At 42.6% G+C, this 24,438-nt stretch overlaps 1 protein-coding gene and 2 non-coding genes across 3 annotated transcripts in view; all 3 read left to right on the top strand.

The window, feature by feature from the left end:
- PRKN (parkin RBR E3 ubiquitin protein ligase) overlaps window positions 1-24,438 on the top strand; it is an 857,446-nt gene that overhangs the window by 385,309 nt on the left and 447,699 nt on the right. The window lies entirely within an intron of this gene.
- On the top strand, window positions 3,781-3,917 carry LOC119924034. Its single transcript, XR_005449027.1, has one exon. It is a non-coding gene; the product is annotated as a small nucleolar RNA SNORA7 (small nucleolar RNA).
- LOC119923614 lies at window positions 22,514-22,651 on the top strand. Its single transcript, XR_005448911.1, has one exon. It is a non-coding gene; the product is annotated as a small nucleolar RNA SNORA7 (small nucleolar RNA).

Raw genomic sequence — 24,438 nt, 5'->3', positions numbered from 1 at the left:
ACAGATGAGGTAACTGAGGCTCAGAGAAGTTAAGTGACTTGCCCAAGGTCACACAGCAGACACATGGTGGAGTCGGGATTTGAACCCATGACCTCTGACTCCAAAGCCCGTGCTCTTTCCACTGAGCCACGCTGCTTCTCTGCTGCTTCAAGAAGCAGAGTGAAATCTGGGTGGACGAGTGAAGACATTGTCTGGAGGTGTCCTTCAACCAAATACCTAATCATTTCCCCACATCACTTTTCAAATCTACATACCATTTTCTCTCTCTCACTTGACTTTCTTCATTGTGCATAAAAGCGTAGAAAATACCAAGGAACAGCTCTCTGTTGGTATACAAGACCTATTAGTTTTTCTAAATCTATTGTGGACATGAGTACGATGTTCTTTCTGTGGGAAATCAGTGTAAGGGTTCAGCAGGAGATGTCCACTTAACACGTAATACATATGCATTAAATTGGGTCAAGGAATAGCAGAAAGTGCTCTAGAGATAAAAACATTCCCTGACAAATGGACTACTCCATGGAGATGAAACAGATGCAATATTGTGATTTAAATCAAGTGGCTTGACACATCGAAACCCTGCCCTTAAAAATTAGGTAGGCAAAGAATGCATTTTGAATGCTATTCATTATTCCCCCTTCCACTTTCTATAAATGCTAATCCCGCTTTCTATCAGTGCAAATCTTGGTTGTTTTTATAGACTTAACTCATCGCACTTATTTTTGTTTGAGTAACACATTAAAAGCAAGTTCAGTTGGTGCCTCTGGCTGAAGGAGAGATTTTATTTTGTGGTGTCTCTCATTTACAGTTGTAAGGTGATGGATTTTCCTACTTCTCCTAGTAAATGATTATTTTAGTTCTGTCAGTCTGACATAGGAAGTCCAGGGGTTATGATAGTGGTAAACAGACCAATTTTGCACCTAACAATGAGAAATGGGGTGGCTTGTTTAAGCAAAGCAGGGCAATTTGGGTCAGAACTCAACCTGTGCTCTTCTGGAATTGGTAGTTCGTGGATCTGGGACCTGTGAACAGGCCATTTCATGTACAAAAATGAGAATAAAATGTGTAGATCAGGTATATAAACACCTAAACGTTGTAGGATTGAATGCTGGTGTAAAGCCGCTGTTACAAAACCTTTAGACTGTAAGCTTGTTGTGGGCAGGGAATGTGTCTGTTGTATTGTTGAATTTTACTCTTCTAAGTGTTTAGTACAGTGCTCTGCACACAGTAAAAGCTCAATTAATAAGACTGACTGAAAACAAAAGGCTGGAGAGGTTGGCAGCATTCTTGTCGGTAGTGACAATAACAATAATACTGCTACGTATTGAGAGGTGGGTTTTTTTTCTCAGCTTTAAATATGAAATTAAGTAATTTCTTAAATCCCAGTCTTTCATCACAAACTAAGCAGTGGAGAAGCAGCGTGGCCTATGGAATAGAGCACGGGCCTGGGTGTCAGAAGGACCTGGGTTCTAATAACTTGTCTGCGGTGTGACCTTGGGCAAGTCATTTACCTTCTCTGTGCCTTAATTTCCTCATTTGTAAAATGGGGTTTGAAACTGGAAGCCCTATGTGCAACAGGGACTGTGTCCAACTTAATTACCTTGTATCCACCCCAGCTCTTAGTATGGAGCTTGGCACATAATAGGCACTTAACAAATACCACAGTTATGATTACTATTATGTCTTAATTCAACCGGGAATCGGTTGTATTTATTGACTGCTTACTGTGTGCAAATCACTGTACGGGGCACTTGGGAGAGAACAATATAACAGAGTTTGTAGACTCGTCCCCTGCCCACAGTGAGTTTACTGTTTAGAGAGAAAGGAAGATCAATGAGGGGAAAGTTAATTCAGCCTTTCCTGCCCTTCTATGTTTTCCACACAGCAAAGTGGCAGAGTCGGGATTAGAACCCAGTTCCTTCTGACTCCCAGACTCAGTCTCTTTCCACTAGGCCACGCTGCAGAGAGCCCTGGGGGCAGTGCCAACAGCAGGTCTCTTGGAAGATAACAACTGTAGTATTTGTTCAGCTGCTCAAAAGTGCCAAGCACTGTAATAAACGCTAGGGTAGATACATGATAATCAGGTCCTGTTCTCCAGGGGATATGAAGTTCCCGGGAATATGGTCAGTTAACTTCTCTGGGCCTCCATTTCCTCATTTGTAAAATGGGGATTCAATTCCTGTTCTCCATCCTTCTTAGATAGACTGTAATCTCTACTGACTCAGTTGGATTTTCCCAAGTGCTTAGTACATTGCTCTACACAAAGTACTCAATACCATTGTTTGATTAACTGTGAGCCACATGTGGGACAAGCACTGTGTCTGTTCTGATTACCTTTTATCTCCCCATTGCTTAGTACAGTTGTTGACACGTAGTAAATGCATAATAAAAAGTATTGTCTTTTTTTGTTAATATTATTATATGTCCTGGGGAAATAGCCCAGGATTGTCCTATACCTCCTGAGAGATGTGTGGGTATATGGTATTGTAAAGTTTTTATACTCATATTGAAGCATGGACCTTTGGTGACAGCAGCATATTTAACTGTATTCTCTCTTTCCCTTTTCACCCACCCTGCATTCTTTCATGGAGACCCTAGCACCACTGCTTGCTGTGATCCAAGTCTCTATTCCAACAATAATCCCAAATTTCAATTATCCTGAAACTGGTTTCCCACCTTGTATATTGTCTGAGCCCTAGCTTTCTCATTCTACTCCAACTCACTTTCTGCCTTGTGTTCATTTCAAGGCTCATTAACAACACTGGAGGCTGAACCGAAGGAAGGAAAGAAATTCAAACCAACTTAATCAGTGGTGCTCATAGATGCTTTGAGGAAAGATTTGGGGGAGAGGTTTGGAGATTAACCATTGATTTAGTTAGTGAATTTGTGCTGTTCCCCTTTCAAATCCATTAAACCACAGTTCTCCCAGCTTCAAAGCTCTCTTGAAAACCCTCAGGTTCCCCTCATCTGTAAAATTGGGATTCAATACCTGTTAACTAATCACATTTATTGAGTGTTTACTGTGTGCAGGGCACTGTAATAAGTGCTTGGGAGAGTACAACACAACAATATAACAGACATGTTCCCTGCCTACAAAAAGCTCCCTCTTTCTTGGATAGACTGTAAGTTCCTTGGGGGCAGAGTCTATCAACTGTTTTATCTCCCAAGCACTTAGTACAGCATTTTCCACCCAGCAAGCCCTCAATAAATACCACTGTTTGATTATAAACCCCATGTGGGACATGGACTATGTCTGACTTATTTTCTTGTACCTACCCCAGTGCTTATTATGCTGTTTGGCCCATAGTAATTGCATAATAAATATTATTACTATTGTTACTATTATTAAGATTTGTCCTGGGGAAATAGCCCAGAAACGAGAAGGAGCATGCCTGAGTAGAAAGAGTATGGGCCTGGGAATCAGAAGGACCTAAATTATAATCCCGACTCTGCCACTTGTCTGCTGTGTGGCTTCACATCTTTCTGTCTGTTACCTCTACTGTAAAGTGGGGATTAAAACTGTGAGCCCCACGTGGTACAGGGGCTGTATCCAACCCGATTTGCTTGTAACTACCCCAGCACTTAGTACCGTGCCCAGCACATAGTAAGTGCTTAAGCAGTACATTTGAAAAAAACAACAAAAATCTCCTTCAGGAGTAATCCCCTATTAACTTCCACCTTTCCCAACCTATTCAATCCAGAGGCCACTTGTAGCACTTATGTTTATACATCTGCCCTTAGCCCATATATATCTTTATGTGTGTGTGTATACATATTTACACCCTCTCACGGTCGCATCTGGAGAGTTTCCAGTATTCTACCAGTCGCGACTAAGGGAGGAAGAGTCGAGCAGAGGCAAACTCATTCCATTCCTGCTTGGGCAGTGGCTAGTGAGTGGAAGGCAATCTGCTACAAGTCAAAACTCACCTGTGCTGGGCAGCAGCGGCACGGAAGAGAGTCGAGGGTGGAAACTCTAATTTACTGTGCGGAAGGCAGCAACGGTAAACCCCTTCTGTATTTTTACCAAGAAAACTCTATGGATCCACTATCAGAATGATTGCAGGTGGAGAGTGAGGCGTTCTGGGAGGGATATGTCTGTGGTGTTGCCATGAGTCGGAAATGACTCGACGGCATAAGACAAGATACGTATTTTCACCATCATAGTGTAACTATAATTCATGTCTGTCTATCTCCCTCATTAGATAAGATTTTGGAGGGCAGGGACCATGGCTTTTTACCACTCTTACTCTCCCACATGTATAGTGCTCTGCATGCAGTAGTCTCTCAATAAATAATATTGATTAATTGTCTAATTCCGTAATTATCTCTCCATTACCACGGATAGTCAGGTATGGTAAAATTTATTGCTTCGTAAAATTGGTCAAAATTAAAATCCAGAAATGAAAAGGCATAGAATAAGCATTTTCATTTCAGGGGTATCGGGGGAATTGAAATGCGAGTGCATTTTACAAGGATCAAAGACAGCGGCTCTGAGCTTTCAGAAAGTGTTTTACCCAAGAAAAAAAAAAAAATGAGGAAACCTCCCCCATGAATTGAAAGGAAATGGAGCAATTTTGAAAGAAAAAATAATTCTCAAGTGCAGGGCAGATTGACTCTGTTCATTCTTTGGGGAAAAAAGGAAAACATTTTTAGTGAGATAAACCATGCTGAGTTGATCCCCCACCTATTTATCTTATCCAGTTAGGGTTTAAATTATACATTTATGCACCTATTAAAATCTGGAAGAAGAATGCACTTTTAAGACCTAAAATCTGGGGAACTAAGAGCCTAGGTGTTAATTGCTGGAATTATAATACTCCCCATGATTTTTTCATGTCTCCATTATTTTAGCCATCCTAATCTTAGCAGAGCAATGACAAAGAAAGTAATTGGCTATTGATGAAAGCAAAGTATTTCTCTATAACAATATATTGATTAAAATTCCATGTAATAAAGTAATATACAGCCGTGCTGTTGGTGTTGTGGAAAGACTACTGTAGGAAATCTGGATAATTAGCTTGTAATCTAGGTTCTTCCCAGAGTTGGCCAACATGGGTGAAGGCTATACATGTCCTTCACCAACTCAGTGCCTACTCACTCTTTCTTATTTTCTAAAGTATTTGTCAAGTGCTTATGATGTGCCAGGCATTGTACTAAGCATAGGGCTAGTTGTTGGACAAAGTCCATATCCCAAGTGGGGCTCACAGTCTTAATCCCCATATTACAGATGAGGGAACTGAGGCACAGAGAAGTTAAGTGAGTTGCCCATGGTCACCGATGCAGTTAAGTGATGGAGCCAAGATTAAGAACCAGGTCTTTCTGACTACAGGCCCATGCTCTATCCACTAGACCATGCTGCTTCTTCTGAACTCCAGTCCTTAATAATAATGATGATATTTGTTTGTTTGGTACACTCCTTGCATGCCATGTCCTGTGACTGGTGGAGATAATAATAAAAATGCTGGTATTTATTAAGCTCTTACTATGTTCCAAGCACTGTTCTAAGCACTGGAGTAGGTATAAGGTAATCAGGTTGTCCCACATGGGACTCATAGTCTTAATCCCCATTTTACAGATGAGCTAACTGAGGTGCAGAGAAGTTAAATGACTTGCCTAAAGTCATACAGCTGATAAGTGGCAGAGCAGGGATTAGAACCCACGACCTCTGACTCCCAAACCTGTGCACTTTCCAGTAAGCCACGCTTCTTCTCCAGTGTAGATAGTGCCATACAAACCACTTGTCCTATAAATTAGCAAATTCTCATTCTCAGTCAAGATGGCCCTGGGCTGGTGTGTAATCATCATTCCTGATGGTACATGCCACCATCCTCCTCATCTGTCATAGATCATATGCATATGAGTATGTAAAGGTGATAAATTTCTCTTCTACTTTATATTAATAAGCACCTAGCATTGTGCTCTGTATACAGAAAGATCACATTAAAGTCATCTGATGGTAGGTATAGTTTTTTTCATGAAGCTGATTTTGGGGGGTTGCCTTTTTATGGTATTTAAGTGCTTATTACATGTCAGGCAATGTACTAAGCACTGGGGTAGATACAAGGTAATCAGGTTAGACTTAGACCATGTCCCACATTATACAGATGTGGGTACTCGGCCCAAAGAAGGAAGTGACTTGCCTAAGGTCACACAGCAGACAAGTAGCAGAACTGGGATTAAAACCAAGGTTCTCTCACTTACACTTTACACTAGGCAGGACTGCTTCTCTGATAAGCTGTTTTATTTTAGCTTTGTCCATGTTTCCCTGGGAAACTATAAGATGGCTTTCACACTATCCTAGGAATGTACATATCCGTATGTATGCATAAATTATTTATTGTTTATCCATCAGTCCGTGGTATCTATTGAGGTCTTACTGTGTGTAGAGTGTTGGGAGTGTGAGAGAGTACCAGCAAAGAGTTGGTAGACATGTTCCCTGCCCACAATAAGCTTACAGTCTAGAAGGAGACGCCAGCATTTATATAAATTACAGAGCTATACATAAGTGCTGTGGGGCTGAAAGAGGGGTGAATAAAGTGGCCAGATTCAAGAGCAAGGTGACCCAGAAGGGAGTGGGAGAGGAGGAAATGAGGGCCTCATTTATTATGGTATATTATATTTATTTAAATGTCTTTCTCCCCCTCTGGACTATAAACTCGGTGTGGGCAGAGAATGTGTAACCATTAATTGATAGATAACCAATCGATCAATTAATTAATTAATTAATTAATTAATCGATTGATTATCCCATGGCTACTGTTCATGGACTGTGGTTTCACTGTGTCCAAATATTGCCCATGTTCTTTCCACTAGGCTGCCCTGCCTTGAAATCGTGTGATAATTGCTTTCTCTGCTATCCACCTTCAAAGACCCATATAAAAACTATGCCTGAAGCAGTGAACCAAGCATATCCCCTGCTCTGTAAACCCATTATGGGCAGGGAACATGTCTACCCATTTCGTTATATCGTACTCTCCCAAGTGCTTAGTACGGTGCTCTGCACACAGTAAGCACTTAATGATGATGATGGCATTTGTTAAGCACTTATTATGTGCCAAGCACTCTTCTAAGCACTGGGGTAGATAAAAGCTAATCAGGTTGTCTCACGTGGGGCTCACAGTCTTAATCCCCATTTTACAGATGAGGTAACTGAGGAGAAGCTAAGTGGCTTGCCCAAAGTCATTCAGCTGACAAGTGGTGGGGCTGGGATTAGAATCCACGACCTCTGACTCCCAAACCCCTGGTCTTTCCACTAAGCCACACTGCTTCTCATGGTTGACTGATCTAGATTATACCTGTTTCTCTTCTGTGGATTGTGGCTAAAAAATGGATCTGTTACCAGCGGCTGTTGCTGTGGTATGCGTGTGAAGTGTACAATTGATTTGCCCGTTTACCTGTCTGCCTCATAAATCCCCAGTACCAAACCTCAAAATGAGGAAGGTGAATTGATTACAGCGCATTGTCTTTGCCTGGTCTTTGGCTCTAGTTTCCCAGTTTCTTATCTATGCCAAGTCTTTTGAAGTTGCTTCACTAGATCCCTGAGTGTTTCTTCCTTGTCCTCTGCTTTTGTTCACCCAACTTGAACACATCATAAAGCAGATGCTTGAGCATAGTGCAGTCATCCATCTTGCACTCCCGTTAGACTCAGCAGTGCTGCGTTACAGTGACCTGCACTTCAGTGCCGGTGAATTGGCTGCGTTCCAGGACCCTGTTGTAGGTGATTCCATCCGGGATGTTTGGGGAAGTGTTCGAGAAGCTAGCTGTGACTCCAGCTTGCAAAGGTGTGTGTGGGAATTCCTCCATTAGATCTCACCTGGGAGCCTCACATCCATTGTAGAGAAGCAGCATGGCATAGTGAATTGAGCACGGGCCTGGGAATCAGAAGGTCATGGGTTCTAATCCCCGCTCTGCCACTTGTCTGCTGTGTGATCTTGGGTAAGTCACTTCACTTCTCTGGGCCTCAGTTAACTCATTTGTAAAGTGGGGATTGAGCGTGTGAGTCCAACATGGGACAGGGACTGCGTCCAACTCCATTTGCTTGTATCCATCCCAGCGCTTAGTACAGGACCTGGCACAAAGTTAGTACTTAACAAACACCACCATTATATGAGCCAGAGTGTCTTCCTTATTTCCCTTGTCTGTGTCACACTGACTTAATCCCTTTATCACTCCCTCCCTACCCCAGCCTCACAGCATTTAGATACATATCAGAAATGTATTTATTTATATCCCCCTGTAGACTGTAAGGTCGTTGTGGGCAGGGAATGTATCTTTTATATTGTTCTGTGGTACTCTCCCAAATGCTTAGTACAGTGCCCTGTGCATAGTTAAGCACTCAATCAATACCACTGGTTGACTGATTGGGACTTTTAACTGTGTTGGCAAGGGGAGTGCTATGATAAAAGATCATTCTGATGGGGTTAGTGAATACTGACACAGACAAAGAAAATTCTACCACTTCCTAGATGAAACATTCCCTTTGATCTCAATCATCACGGGACCTGTATGGAAATTAATTCATACAGAATCCCTACATGTTTCAAAATTAACATCATATAACCAGGTGCATTTGTAAATGCACTGCTTTTAATGTAGAACACCAAGCCCAAGAAATCCAACACCTAGTCAATCCATGGTATTTATTGAGCACGCTCTACATGCGAGAGCACTGTGCTGAACGCTTGAGAGAGTATAATGCAACAGAATTAACAGACACATTCCCTGCCTTTGTTGAGCTTACAGTCTAGAGGGGGAAACAGACATTAATATGAATAAGTAATATATAACATATAATTTAAAGTTAACTTCCCCTTAATAGTCAGTCATTCATATTTATTGAGCACTTACTGTGGGATCTTGGGCAAGTCATTCAACTTCTCTGTGCCTCAGTTATGTCAACTTTAAAGTAGGAATTTATTCATTCATTCATTTGTATTTATTGAGCGCTTACTGTGTGCAGAGCACTGTACTAAGTGCTTGGGAAGTACAAGTTGGCAACATAAAGAGATGGTCCCTACCCAACAGTGGGCTCACAGTGTGAGTCCCATGTGGGAAATGGATTGTGTCCAACCTGATTAGCTTGTACCTACCCCAGCACTTAGTATAGTGCCTGCCACATAGTAAGTAGTCAAAAATACCACTTTAAAAAAATAAAAAGAAAAGTCTAACTGAGAAGTGTTCATTTCACACTTTGATGGCATAGGACATTTGAAAGAGTTTGTTCCAACAGGTGTATTGAGATATTTCTTACTATTTTTCTTCTACTGTGAACTGAGAAAAGATGCATAAATCAGAAGTATTGCTTTGTATTCAATTTTTGCAATGGCCATAATATGGTGAAGCAGGGCAGACAGGTCTTGTACAGCTTATTTCAACTTTGTATAGTCCTATGTGACCTACTTTCATTCGTATTGATTCAACTTCTACTTTCCTCCAATTCAAATATTATTTGCTATAGTTATTGGAACTGTGGTGTCTCCTATGTGCCCAGAAGACAGAGGTTATGGCAGAACTGTTTTATTTTTAGCATTTTTGATAGTATGGTTGTTAAGCACTTACTATGTGCCAAGCATTATACTAAGTGCTGTGGTTGATACAAACTAATCAAGTTGGACACAGTCCCTGTCCCACATGGGGCTCACAGTCTTAATCCCCATCTGTGGATGTGGTAACTGAGGCACAGAGGAGTTAAGTGATTTGTCCAAGGCCACACCAGAGACACATGGTGGATCTGGGGTTAGAACCCAGATCCTACTAACTCTCATGCCCTTCTCTATCCACTAGACATCACTGCTTCTCATTTGAGATTCTCAATCAGCTCAAATTTCTATTCCCATTCCTGCTTATAAATTATTTGGCATTTTAGCGTCCTGATTAATCTAGCTGAGAAACAAGTGGTACGAACCCTATCAATTCAATCCTCTGGGACAGGGCCGAACAAGCCTTGTGAACTGAAGAGCCACTAACCTAAAGCATAATATGACTGGAAGCCACAGAAATTGGAACAACAAGCAGGAATGAGGAGTGGGGGAGAGCAGAGCTGGGTGTCAATAAGCAGTGCCCAGTGAGGAAAATCAGAGCTCTGTTTGAAGGCTCCTGAAATGAAGGGTGCAAATAACCTTGATTTTCTTAAGGGATTGTTTTCAGTTCTGTGCCTACCTTGTAAATAATTATTTACATGTCTTTTGTGGGATGTTTAGAGGACTATTGTGAATGATTGGCTCAAAGATATTCTTTGTGATATTTGTTAAGTGCTTACTATGTTTCAAACACTGTTCTAAGCCCTGAGATAAATACAGGTTATTTAGGTTGGACACAGGGACGTTGAAATGCTCCAAATCTTGTGAATTAGTTCTCTCTAGCGAGAGGGGGCACACACTTTTGGAAGGTGTTGAATGAATGGTTTCCAATAGGCCCCAGAAACTTTTCATCCCAGATGAGACCCACACTCTGAAACATGCCCTGTCTCCATCTCCTCTGCCGAATGACTTCTACGCTCCCAGGGTGCAATCGATCAATCAATCATTTACCAATCATAATAATAATAATAATTGTTGTATTTGTTCAGCGCTTAATATGTGCTAGGCACTGATTCATTCATTCAGTGGTATTTACTGAGCTCTTACAGTGTCCAGAGCACTGATTCATTCATTCAGTGGTATTTATTGAGCAGTTACAGTGTCCAGAGCCCTGATCCATTATTATTATTATTGAGTGCTTACTATGTCCAGAGCACTGTACTAAGCAGTTGTGAGAGTACAGTACAACAATAAACAGACACGTCCCCTGCCCACAATGAACTTACAATGTTCTAACCACTCTGGTAGATACAAGATAATAGGGTTGGACATGGTACCTGTCCCATATGGGGCTCCCCCCACCCGTTTTCCAGATGAGGGAACTGGGGCCCAGAGAAGTGAAGCAACTTGCCCAAAATCCACAGCAGACAAGTGGGAGAGCCAAATTAGAACCCAAGGCCTTCTGACTCCCAGCCTATGCTCTTTCCACTAGGCCACATTTATTGAGCACTTTCTCAATAAGATCAGACAGCAGACAACTAGTGGAACAGGAATTACACTTAGGTCCTTCTGACTCCCATGCCCGTGTCCTATCCCCAAGGTCACGCTGCTGCTTCTGTTTATGCTCCTTGCCTTGTGATATGAAAGGGCTCCTTAATGGGTCAGCAGTAAGCCCTCAAGAGGGACAGATGAAAGCAATTCTTATGCCATCATCAACAGCACCACTTATTGAATTCTACTATATACAGAGCATTTGTCTAAACATTTGATGATGATAAGGAAGATGCTTAAGACATGGTTCCTGGCGTCAAGTGGTTGTTGAAAGTAAGTACAGTGGGCAAGCAGAGTGGCCTGATGGAAATAGCATGGATTTGGGAGTCAGAGGGCATGGGTTCTAGTCCTGATTCTGTCTTGCCTGTTGTGTGACCTAGGGCAAGTCATTTCACTTCTCTATGTCTTAGTTCTCCTCATCTGCTGTTGATGATGATGATGATGGCATTTATTAAGAGCTTACTATGTGCAAAGCACTGTTCTAAGTGCTGGGGAGGTTACAAGGTGATCAGGTTGTCCCACGGGGGCCTCACAGTCTTAATCCCCATTTTACAGATGAGGTAACTGAGGCACAGAGAAGTAAGGTGACTTGCCCAAAGTCACACAGCTGACAACTGGCAGAGCCGGGATTTGAACCCATGGCCTCTGACTCCAAAGCCTGTGCTCTTTCCATTGAGCCATGCCGCTTCTCTGTTCTCCCTCCACCTTAGACTGTGAGTTCCATGTGAAACAGGCACTGTGTCCCACCTAATTACCCTATTTCTAGGGGCTTGGGAGTCAGAGATCATGGGTTCTAGTCCCAGCTCTGACACTTGTCAGCTGTGTGACTTGGGGCAAGTCACTTAACTTCTCTGTGCCTTAGTTACCTCTGGGGATTAAGATTGTGAGCCCCATGAGGGACAACCTCATTAGCTTGTACCTACTCCAGTGCTTAGAATGGTGCTTGGCACATAGTAAGTGCTGAACAAATGCCATCATTATTATTACGGTGCTTGACACATAGTAGACATTATTATTATCATTCTTATTTTCATTATCATTATGCACCATATGGCCAATATCCAAAAACTGAGAGTACATGAACAAAATAACTGTGGTTTTTGTTAAGTGCTTACTAGGTGCCCAACACTGTTCTAAGCAATGGGGTAAATACAAGGTAATCAAAGCATACACAGTCCAGCCCCACCCAGGACTCACAGTCTAAGTAGGATGAAATAGGAGGGTGGGAGTAAGACCATGGATAAAATAATTAGGGTGATGGACTTCACCCTGGGAGTGCAGAGGTCATTCAGCAGAATAGATGGAGCCAGGGGCAGTTTCAGAATGTGGGGTTCATTTGGGATGAAATGTTTCTGTGGTCTGTCGGAAGCCACTCATTCAAATCTTTCCAAAAGCATCTCCACCCCCAGGCAAGGGAGGACTAATTCAGTGGCTGTTGTACATGGATGCTTCGTAGGAGTTTTCGAGCATTTCAGCAACAGATTTACTTTGTGAAAAACTTGGCTGCAGTTCCATGTCTTTATTAGGAAGGAAAAAGATAAACAAACAAGAACAAAACATCTGCCAACAGGAAATATTGGCTTGAGAATTACAGACATTTTATACAAATGTTTCCTATTTCTCTTGCATAAGCAAGCTCAACTTTGCCTAAGCTTGGACCTTTCCGTGAGATTTTTTTTTCTTTATGATATTTGTGAAGTGCTTACTATGTGCCAGGTACTGTTCTAAGTGCTGGGGTAGATACAAGGTTATCAGGTTGGACACAGTCCCTGTCCCATGTGGGGCTCACAGCCTCAATCTCCATTTTACAGATGCAGTAACTGAGACACAGAGAAGTGAAGTGGCTTGTCCCATCAAAGCCGACAAGTGATGGAGCCGGGATTAGAACTCACAACCTCTGACTCTCAGGCCCATGCCCTTTCCACTAAGCCACGCTACTTCTCAATCCATAGAGTCGCTATGGATCAGAAATGACACAACGGCATTTGATAATGAACTGAGGCACAGAGAATGGAAGCGTTGGGGTAGATAGAAGCAAATCAGGTTGGACACAGTCCATGTCCCACATAGGGCTCACGGTCTTCATCCCCAATTTACAGTTGAGGGAACTGAGGCACAGAGGAGTTGTGACTTGCCCAAGTGCTTAGTACAGTGCTCTGCACACAGTAATAATAATAATAATAATAATAATAATGATGGCATTTGTTAAGCGCTTACTATGTGCCGAGCACTGTTCTAAGCGCTGAGGTAGATACAAGCTCAACAGGTTGTCCCACGTGGGGCTCACAGACTTAATCCCCATTTTACAGATGAGGGAACTGAGGAACAGAGAAGTGAAGTGACTGGCCCAAAATCACACAGCTGACAAATGGCAGAGCCGGGATTCAAACCCACGATCTCTGACTCCCAAGCCCGGGCTCTTTCCACTGACCCACGCTGCCTCTCACAGTAGGCACTTAATAAATACGATTGGATGAAAGATCACCGAGCAGAGAAGTGGCAGAGCCACAGTTAGAACCTAGGTCCTTCTGACTGCTGAATAAATGATAATTGAGATGAAGAAAAAAGATGCAAAGGACTAAAGAGATAAGGAGATAATCACACAGTTGCTGCATTGGCTTGGGAATGGCAAGACTATACATAATATTAAAATAATAATAATGATAGTAATAAAAAATAGTGATTTTTTAAAACACTTACTACGTGTCAAGCACTGTTCTGTGTGATAGGAAAGATACAAGAAAAGAATTAAAAGCATTATTCTCCAACCAGTTGTGTGTGTTCTCGGCTTCAAGGCTCTCCATCACCTCGCCCCCTCCTACCTCTCCTCCCTTCTCTCCTCCTACAGCCCACCCCGCACCCTCTGCTCCTCTGCCACTCACCTCCTCACCGTGCCTCGTTCTCGCCTGTCCCATCGTCGACCCCCGACCCACATCCTCCCCCTGGCCTGGAATGCCCTCCCTACGCACATCCACCAAGCTAGCTCTCTTCCTCCCTTCAAGGCCCTACTGAGAGCTCACCTCCTCCAGGAGGCCTTCCCACACTGAGCCCCCTCCTTCCTCTCCCCCTCCTCTCCCTTCCCATCCCCCCACCCTACCTCCTTCCCCTCCCCATAGCACCTGTATATATGTTTGTACATATTTATTTTACTATTTTACTTGTCCATATTTACTATTCTATTTATTTTATTTTGTTGATATGTTTTGTTTTGTTATCTGTCCCCACCTTCTAGACTGTGAGCCCGCTGATGGGTAGGGACCGTCTCTATATGTTGCCGACTTGTACTTCCCAAGTGCTTAGTACAGTGCTCTGCACACAGTAAGTGCTCAATAAATACGATTGAATTAATGAGTGAATGTGTTCAACAGTTTTATGTCTGGTGATAAATGGGAAGCTTTTAGTTTCCAGGGCCTCTGTGTCACTTACAGTCGAGATTTTCATATTTGCAATTTCACCATGTTCCCAAGTCATTATGAGCTTGGAGCTGTTGTACTCTTTTCAGCTTCTTAGTGCAGTGCTCTGTACACAGCATCAGTAAAAACCGTGATTGCCCTCTAGATTATAAGCTTGTTTTTTTTCATGGCATTTATTAAGTGCTTACTATGTGCCAGGCACTGTTGTGGGCAGGGAACGTTTCTACCAATTCTGTTGTGCTGTATTTTCCCAAGAATTTAGTACAGTACTCTGAATGCAATCAGCACTCGATAAATACCATTCATTGATTTTTACTCCCTACATTATCCCAAAAAAAAACAAACAAACCCTCTTTCCTTCATGTTTACATGCCACAAACACCTTCTGCTACTCTCTGGTCTGATATTAGTAGTGAATTTGATGATTCTCTAGACTTTGAACTCCTTATGGGCAGGGAACCTGTCTACCAACTCTGTTTCACTGTACTCTCCCAAGTGCTTAGTACAGTCCTCTGTACACAGTAAGTGCTCAATAAATGCCCTTCATTGATTCATTGTTCTGTATATTTTTATGCATGGCAATTTATTACTTCCCTTATAGGTTAAGCCAGACAATATAATACTTCATCATTCCACTGGTCTCGGCTACATTTTATCCGATTTCAATGAATCTCTCTGCCATCCGATGCCAAATAGTAGATAGTTGTCCCTAGACTCATGTGGCAATAAGGAGTATGAGGCCAAGCAGATATGTTGCCAACTTGTACTTCCTAAGCGCCTAGTACAGTGCTCTGCACACAATAAGCACTCAATAAATACGAATGAATGAATAACGATGATGGATCAAGACTTGCTGATCATGCAGCTGCCAGTGAGACCAGAATCCTCTGTTCCCGAATGTACCTCTTCCTGCAAGTTAAACACAAATAGTAGAACCATCTACACCCCTCCAGTTTTCCCTCTCCAATGTACTTAGGGCTGTTTAGAGCTGAAAAATCACAGATTTCCATAGGCATGTTATATTTATCTAACGACTGGGTCAAATGTGATATCTTAAAATGGAAAGAATTGTCTAGTTGACAATTTATTTATGAAAGGAGAAAACTATGACTTGAATTCTGAGAATTTTGCCTGTTGGCACAAGACTCTAGGGATTAAAATGTGAGTTGAGGGGGTGGTCTATCAAGAAATGTCAGTTAAGTGTTTGGTTTTGAAATACAACAATTAAGTGCCAAATTGGTTGTTCAATCTCTAATTATATACTGAATATATTTGGAGGGAAACAACAAGGGCTGGGCTAGCTTGTTTTGGGAGGTGAAGGAGGAAATAGTTCACTGATGGCCACAGTTGTGAAGGAAAAAAAAAACAAGAACAGTCCCAAGGACAAGTGAAGATTTGTGAATTCGAAGCATCAAGTCATTCATGAAGTCATTTTCTGCAAAAGAGGCAGAGAATGAGCCACCAGAGGGATAGGAGAACCTGGAGAGGAGGTGGTGGTGAAGCCAAGGTTAGATAATGTTTCAAGGAGGAGGGGGTGGCCCACTGTGGTGTAGGGAAGCAGCGTGGCTCAGGGGAAAGAGCCCGGGCTTTGGAGTCAGAGGTCATGGGTTTGAATCCCGGCTCCGCCACATGTCTGCTGTGTGACCTTGGGCAAGTCACTTGACTTCTCTGAGCCTCAGTTACCTCATCTGTAAAATGGGGATTAAGACTGTGAGCCCCACATGGGACAACCTCATCATCTTGTATCCCCCCCAGCGCTTAGAACAATGCTTTGCACATAATAAGCACTTAACAAATACCATCATTATTATTATTATTATTGTAGGTGGTTGAGGTGGATCAGGATGGAGTCAAAGCCATTGGGTTAGGCAAGAAAGAAGTCATGAAAAGAAGGTAAATTTGAGGTGAGCATCAGTAAGAAGGGAGAACAACTGGGTAAAGGCAGTTTTGTTGATTAATAAGTAATCACATGGTCAAGAATTTAACTTTGTTTTGGGAGGGGTCAGCTAAGTGCCTCTGTGGACTTTTGAGGAAAGGAGCGGTGTGAGTGTTACAGTCCTGTAGAGCAATGAAGCTTGCTGTTATGTTCCAGTACCCTTAAGCAGGAAGAAGGGGTAGCAAGGGGACCAGCAAACAGGTTTTTTTTTTTTCATTTATGGTATTCTTTAAGCACATAATGCCTTTTAGGCCCTGTTCTATGAACTGTGGTTGATACGAATCAATCAGATTGGGCACAGTCCTTGTCCATATGAGGCTCAAAGTCTTAATCTCCATTTACAGATGAGGTACCTGAGGCACAGAGAAGTGAAGTGACTTACCCAAGGTCATCCAGCGCACAAGTGGCAGAGCCGGAATTAGAACCCAGATCCTTCTGACTCATAGGCCATGCTGCATCTCTAATTTACAATAGCTAATTTGGGGTTGAAGATGAAGATACGAGAGGGAACAGGAAGGGGAATATCCATAACAATTTTTCATTTTAGAAAATTTATCCTTGATAATAATAGCCAGTTTTCTGGGCTTGAAACCAAAATTTCGAGCCCTGTTTCTTGGAACTGCTTTTTTAATTCATTCCTTTAATAATCTTCATTGAGCACCTACCATTGTACCAAGGACTGGAGAGAATACCCACACAGTGACTCAGCATCTGGGCAGGGAATGTGTCTTGTTTATTGTTCTATTGTACTCTCCCAAGTGCTTAGTACAATAAGTATAATCGGATGAATGAATGAATAAATGAGGATAAGGAAAGAGATGGCAATGGACAGAAAAGGAGTGAGAAAAACTAAATTACATCAGAAAAAAAAATAATGACAAAAAGCCACATGCCAGTGTCAGTTATGGGTAAGGGAGCTGTTTTGCAGGCTTCTCATGACTGTGGTAGGCCAATCTAGCATTCAGCATTCACAGTATCAGTCAGTCAATGATATTTATTCATGCATTCTTTCAGTCATATTTATTGAGTGCTTACTCTGTGCAGAGCACTCTACTAAGCACTTGGGAGAGTGCTTACTGTGTGCAGAGCACTGTACGCAGCACTTGGGAGAGTACAATACAGTAGGTTTGGGAGATATGATTTCTGCCTCTAAGACTGTAAGCTCATCCCTGTAAGCTAGTTTGGGGCAGGGAACCTGTCTTCCTACTCTGTGATATTGTACTCTCCCACGCGCTTAGTACAGTGCTCTTCATATAGTAATCACTCAATAAATATGATTGATTGATTACCCTTAAGGAGTTTACATTCACAACAAGCCCCAACTGCCCAGTATTCCAAATATTTTTTTGGAGTGTGTCACCTTCTCCTCATTCCTGCCTAGACAGGTTCACTTAGATCTTCTGGGGTACCTTGTTGTAGTCTTGGGTGGTTGTTCCATGAGGGAGACAGAGGTGGTAGTATCTACAGGCTTTCCAAAGTGGTCACTTATGCCAGGTGTCTGACAAGACTAGGGAGTTTCCGATCAGGGGTGCAAACACCCGATATGATGACGTTGTTGTCTATTAGATTATAGTCCTCTAGACTATACGTTCCTTGTGGGCAGGGACTCTGTTATATTGAACTCTCCCAAGTGCTTAGTACAGTGCTCCGCATACAGTAAGTGCTCAAAAAATATGATGGACTAACTAGCTCTTTGAAGCCTGTCTTCTTCCAGTCTTTATTGTCCCCCAAATTCCTGCCTCCTTTTCAGCCCAATAGTCATTTTTTTAAAAGGCACCTCTGCCTAATTAATCAGTTAATCAGTGGCACTTAGTGAGTGCTTACTCTGTGCAGGGTATAGTTCTGAGTGCTTGGGAGGTTACAGTTCAAGGGAGTGGGTAGACATGATACCTGCCCTCAAACTAGAGGGGGAGACAGATATGAAAAGAAGTTACAGATAGGGGAAGCAGCAGCAGTTCTGTGGGTCTGGAGGAGGGGTGACTATCAAGTGCTTAAGGGGTATAGCTCCAAAGGCATAGGCAAGTCCAGAAGGGAATTTAGTCAGGGAAGGCTCCTTGGAGGAGGTGGGATTGAAGTAGCTTGATGAGCAAACTGGCCTAGTGAAAAGAGAACAGGCCTGGGAGTAAGAGGACTTGGGTTCTAATCCCAGTTCCACCACTTGTCTGCTGTGTAACCTGGGGAAGTTACTTAACTTCTTTGTGTCTCAGTTACCTCATCTGTACAGTGGGGATTAAGACTGTGAATTGTACTTTCCAAGCGCATAGCACAGTGCTCTGCACACAGTAAGTGCTCAATAAATATGGCTGAATGAATGTAAGAAAGGGACTGTGTCCACCCTGATTATCTTTTATCTATCCATTGTTTAGTGCAGTGCCTGACAGTATGCTTTTAACAAATTCCATTTTTAAAAAATCTACCCCAGTACTTAGTAGAGTGCCTGGCACTTCTTAAGCACTTAACAAAAACCATTTTAAGAAAGTACAGCTTTGAAGGTTCAGAGATTGGTGATCTGTCGGTGTTATTTCATTGAGCACCACTAATTTATAATGTCTCTATATCCTTTATTGTCCTTATTTATGTCAGGTTCAAGGGGAATTGTCACTTCAGCATCCTACCAAAACTATCCCAAATCTCATATGGCTGTGTGTTAAGGACCATCAAGGTAGTTGAAGATAATCAGAGCCTTCTTTCTTTCAACCACTAGCATCCTCCGCTCTCTCATTCACCCCTCACATCCAAGCCGTCACCAAAACCTGCCGGTCTCAGCTCCGCAACATTGCCAAGATCCGCCCTTTCCTCTCCATCCAAACCGCTACCCTGCTCATTCAAGCTCTCATCCTATCCCGTCTGGACTACTGCATCAGCCTTCTCTCTGATCTCCCATCCTCGTGTCTCTCTCCACTTCAATCCATACTTCATACTGCTGCCTGGATTATCTTTGTCCAGAAACGCTCTGGGCATATTACTCCCCTCCTCAAAAATCTCCAGTGGCTACCAATCAATCTGCGCATCAGGCAGAAACTCCTCACCCTGGGCTTCAAGGCTGTCCATCACCTCGCCCCCTCCTACCTCACCTCCCTTCTCTCCTTCTACTGCCCAGCCCACACCCTCCGCTCCTCCACCGCTAATCTCCTCACTGTACCTCGTTCTCGCCTGTCCCGCCATCGACCCCCGGCCCACGTCATCCCCCGGGCCTGGAATGCCCTCCCTCTGCCCCTCCGCCAAGCTAGCTCTCTTCCTCCCTTCAAGGCCCTACTAAGAGCTCACCTCCTCCAGGAGGCCTTCCCAGACTGAGCCCCTTCCTTCCTCTCCCCCTCGTCCCCCTCTCCATCCCCCCATCTTACCTCCTTCCCTTCCCCACAGCACCTGTATATATGTATATATGGTTGTACATATTTATTACTCTTATTTATTTATTTATTTATTTATTTATTTTACTTGTACATTTCTATCCTATTTATTTTATTTTGTTGGTATGTTTGGTTCTGTTCTCTGTCTCCCCCTTTTTAGACTGTGAGCCCACTGTTGGGTAGGGACTGTCTCTATGTGTTGCCAATTTGTACTTCCCAAGCGCTTAGTACAGTGCTCTGCACATAGTAAGCGCTCAATAAATACGATTGATTGATTGATTGATTGATCCTCCTAGTGTGCGGTAAGTGCTCAGTAAATACGATTGGCTGACTGTTTGACTACACATCCATAGCTAAGGAGGCCCCCACCTGGGGAAACAAAATACAATGAGAATAATATTCATTCCTCCTGTTGCAGCCTTGTCAAATAAATCATTATTTGAAGGTGTTTTCATGGTTTAGGTAACAATTTAGGTAATTCATATCCAGTCCAGAAGGAATGGTCAGTCCAGTTTAGATTGATGGCTTGTTCTATTAAGTGTTGCTGCCTAAAGTAAGCTCATTGAGGGCAGGGAATATGTCTGTTTATTGTCATATTATACTTGCGCTAGTGCTTAGTGTAGTGCTCTGCACACAGTATGCACTCAATAAATATGATCGACTCACTGACTCACGTCCATCTAGAACTACGTCAAATACAGGTTGAATAGTTTCAATAAGGTTTCCCCACCCTTAGTTTGTATTCATTCATTCATTTTTTCTTATTTATTGAGCGCTTACTGTGTGCAGAGCACTTACTAAGTGCTTGGAAAGTACAATTCAGCATAAAGAGGGACAATCTCTGCCCACACCAGGCTACAGTCGAAACAAGTGAACAGGCATCAATGTGTTAATACAAATATATGAATAGGGGTAGAGAGGCACATCCCACCCACCCTTAAAAATCTTTGTTTTATGGTATTTGCTCAATACTTGCTATGTGTCAAGCTCTCTTCTGAGCACTGGGTTAGATAAAAGTTAATCAGGTTGGACACAGTCCCTATCCCACGTGAGGTTCACAATCTGAGTAGGAGGGAGAATCGATATTGAAACCTACATTTGAGATGGAGATGAACGGATAATCTTTTTTTGTATGTCAATTAATTTTTCTGCCATTTATACAGAAATGCTTGAGTACATTTCCTGTAACAGTGCTTTAGACGGAGTGTCACAGAACACATTCTGAAAGGGTGATTGATCAGCTTTACATCTGGTGAAACTGCTCTTCTCCTGGTCTAACTTAAGTTTTTGCCAGCTTAAGTTTGCACTGTCTGAATCGTCAATGGAAATTAAATGTCACACACTGCTGATGAGGTGACAGCCATCAATCACTTTCAGTTTTTTTGATATGCAATTTGCATTCTATCTTTTCTGTGCAGAGGAGAAGAGAATGATCTTGTGAATCTTCTTTCAGTTCAGTGTTGAAAAATTGGCATAATCTTGAGTACCAGATGGGAAACTGCAAGTTTTAAAACTGTAAAGGCTGTTTGGGTACAATACGCATCCTTGCTTAAACATTCAGCTGAGGCATCGAAAGATGTGGTGCAACGGTATCAAAAATACAGAAACTAGCAAAAGAGCATTACATTTGCTGCAAGTAATGATTATGATATTTGTTAAAGGCTTACCGTGTGCCTAGCACTGTATTGAGCGCTCGGGTAGATGCAAGATAATCAGGTCCCCCCATGGGGTTCACAGTTTAAGTAGGAAGGAGAACAGGTATTGACCCCATTTTGCAGATGAGAGAACTGAGGTACAGAGACGTTAAGTGACTTGTCAAAGCCCACATCAGGTAAGTGGCATTGATAGGACTACAACCCAGGTCCTGTGATTCCCAGGCCCGTGATCTTTCCACTAGGCCATGCCACTTCCCAATACTTTGGCAAGAAAAACAAAGATAGTATTCTGTTCTTATGGACATTCATTCATTCATTCATTCATTCATTCATTCAATCGTATTTATTGAGCACTTACTGTGTGCAGAGCACTGTACTAAGCGCTTGGGCAGTACAAGTTGGCAATTGCTTGTATAACTTTGCATCGTCAACAAAGCCCTTATTAATCAACAGCAAAAAAAATTACTTTATTCCTTTCCTACCAACTTTTAGAATCCTACAAATCATCGAGTGCTTCCCAGGCCTTTTGTGTTAGAAGACACTGTGAAGGTAATAATATTGGTATTTGTTAAGTGTTTACTATGTGCCAGGCACTGTACTAAGCACTGGCGTGGATATAAGCAAATCGGATTGGACACAGTCCCTTGTCCCACATGGGGCTCACAGTCTCAATCCCCATGTTACAGACGAGGTAACTGAGGCACAGAGAAATGAAGTGACTTGCCCAAGGACCCAAAACAGACAAGTGGCAGAGCTGGGTTTAGAACCCATGTCCTTCTGAATCCCAGGCGTGTGCATTATCCATGATGCCATGCTGCATCCCTAACGTATCCTTATTCAGGCTGGCAACAAATTTCCTAAAATGAAATCTCTAAAATGTAATCACAAATAAATCAACTAGTAGTTCGCCCGGCCCAGTATGAATAAGTAGCTGTGGTATTTGTTAAGCATTTTAGACTGTGAGCCCACTGTTGGGTAGGGACTGTCTCTATATGTTGCCAACTTGTACTTCCCAAGTGCTTAGTACAGTGCTCTGCACACAGTAAGCGCTCAATAAATATGATTGATTGATTGATTGATTTACTATGTGCACCTCTCAGGGTCGCACCTGCATAGTTTTCATTACTCTACCAGTCTTGACTACAGGAGGAAGATTCAAGCAGAGGCCTACCCATTCCATTCCTAGCTTGGCCAGTGGCTAGCGAATGGAAGACCATCTGCTACAAGTCAAAACTCACCCGTGCTGAGCAACAGTGGCATGGGAGAGAGTCGAGGGCGAAGGCTTTACTGTGCGGAAGGAGGCAATGGTAAACCAATTCTGTATTTTGACCAAGAAAACTCTCTGGATCCACTCCCAGAACGACTGCAGATGGAGGTGGGGCACTCTGGGAGAGATGTGTCCATGGCATCGCTATGGGTCGGACACAACTCAGCAGCATAGGACGACAGCAGTTATCATACAAAGAACTGGGGTAGATACAAGATAATCAGATTGGACATATGGGGCTTCAAGTTTACAAAGTATGGAATCTCCATTTTATAAATGAGGAAACCGAGGCACAGAAAACTTAATTGCCTTTCCCAAGGTCTCACGGCAAGCCAAGTTGCAGAACCTGGACTAGAACCTAGATTCCATGCCTTCCAGGCCCATTAGGCCATATTGCTTCTGTTGCCCTCCTGGACAACCATCCTAATGTGTAGGAATGGGTCATCTAACTTCCTTGTTTTTCTCTCTCTCGTAGACTGCTATGGGTCTTCCCTCCCTGTCATTGCTAACCTTTGCTGCAACATCCCTAATCTTTCCTCCAATAATCCAAATGGTTACCAACCCCCAGCCTGCCTGCTGGGTGAATAAATGTTTTTCTTTTGTTTGAGCCTACCACCTTGTCCTGCCATGGTGAGAAGCAGCGTGGCTTAGTGGCAAGAACGCGGGCTTGGGAATCAGAGGTTGTGGGTTCTAATCCCAGCTCCGCCACTTGCTGCTCCGTGACATTGGTCAAGCCACTTCACTTCTCTGGGCCTCAGTTACCTCATCTGTAAAATGGGGATTAAGACTGCAAACCCCACTTGGGACAACCTGATTACCTTGTATCCACCCCAGCACTTAGAACAGTGCCTGGCACATAGTAACCACTTACAAATAACAAATACTATTATTATTATTATTATTATTATTATTATTATTATTGTGCAGTTTGGTTCAGCCATTCCAAAGCTTTCATGATTTTTAAACTTTAATCATGTCAGTCAGTCCATCATTTGTGTGTATCGAGTGCTTACTATGTGCAGAACGCTGTACAAAGACTCAGCATGGGCTAGTGGCAAGAGCAGGGGCTTGGGAATCAGAGGATGTGGGTTCTAATCCCGGCTCCGCCACTTGTCTGCTGTGTGACCTCGGGCAAGTTACTTCACTTCACTGTGCGTTAATTACATCATCTGGAAAATGGGGATTAAGAATGGGAACCCCATGTTGGACAAGCTGATTACCTTGTATCTCCCCTGCAGGGTCAAGCAGGGACTTAGAACAGTGCTTGGCATGTAGTAAGAGCTTAACAAATACCATCATTATTACTTATTATTACTAAGTGCTTAGGAGAGCACCATTCAACAGAATTAGCAGGCATGTTGCCTCCCTTCTCAGCCTTCAGATGTTCAGACTGAAGAGTATTGGTGACTAAATAAGTTATTCAAACTAATATTTAGAATTAAGAGGGTTAATCAAACAATGGTATTTAGCACTTACTATGTTTAGAACCCTTTACTAAGTATTTGTGAGCTCATTATGGGTAGGGAATGTCACTGCTTAGTGTTTTATTGTACTTTCCCAAGCACTCAGTACAGTACTCTGCAAACAGTAAGTGCTCAATAAATACAAATAAATACAATGAGAGAATACAGTGGTTTAAGTAGACATGATCCCTGCCCTCAGGGAGTTTACAGTCTGGAATGGGAGACCCATTAAAATAATGTTCAGGCAACAAAAATAATCTATTAAAGGGATATGTTTGTAAGGTG

Source organism: Tachyglossus aculeatus, chromosome 2, assembly GCF_015852505.1.
Source record: "Tachyglossus aculeatus isolate mTacAcu1 chromosome 2, mTacAcu1.pri, whole genome shotgun sequence".
NCBI lineage: Eukaryota > Metazoa > Chordata > Mammalia > Monotremata > Tachyglossidae > Tachyglossus > Tachyglossus aculeatus.
This window is presented reverse-complemented; position numbering and strand designations above follow the sequence as displayed.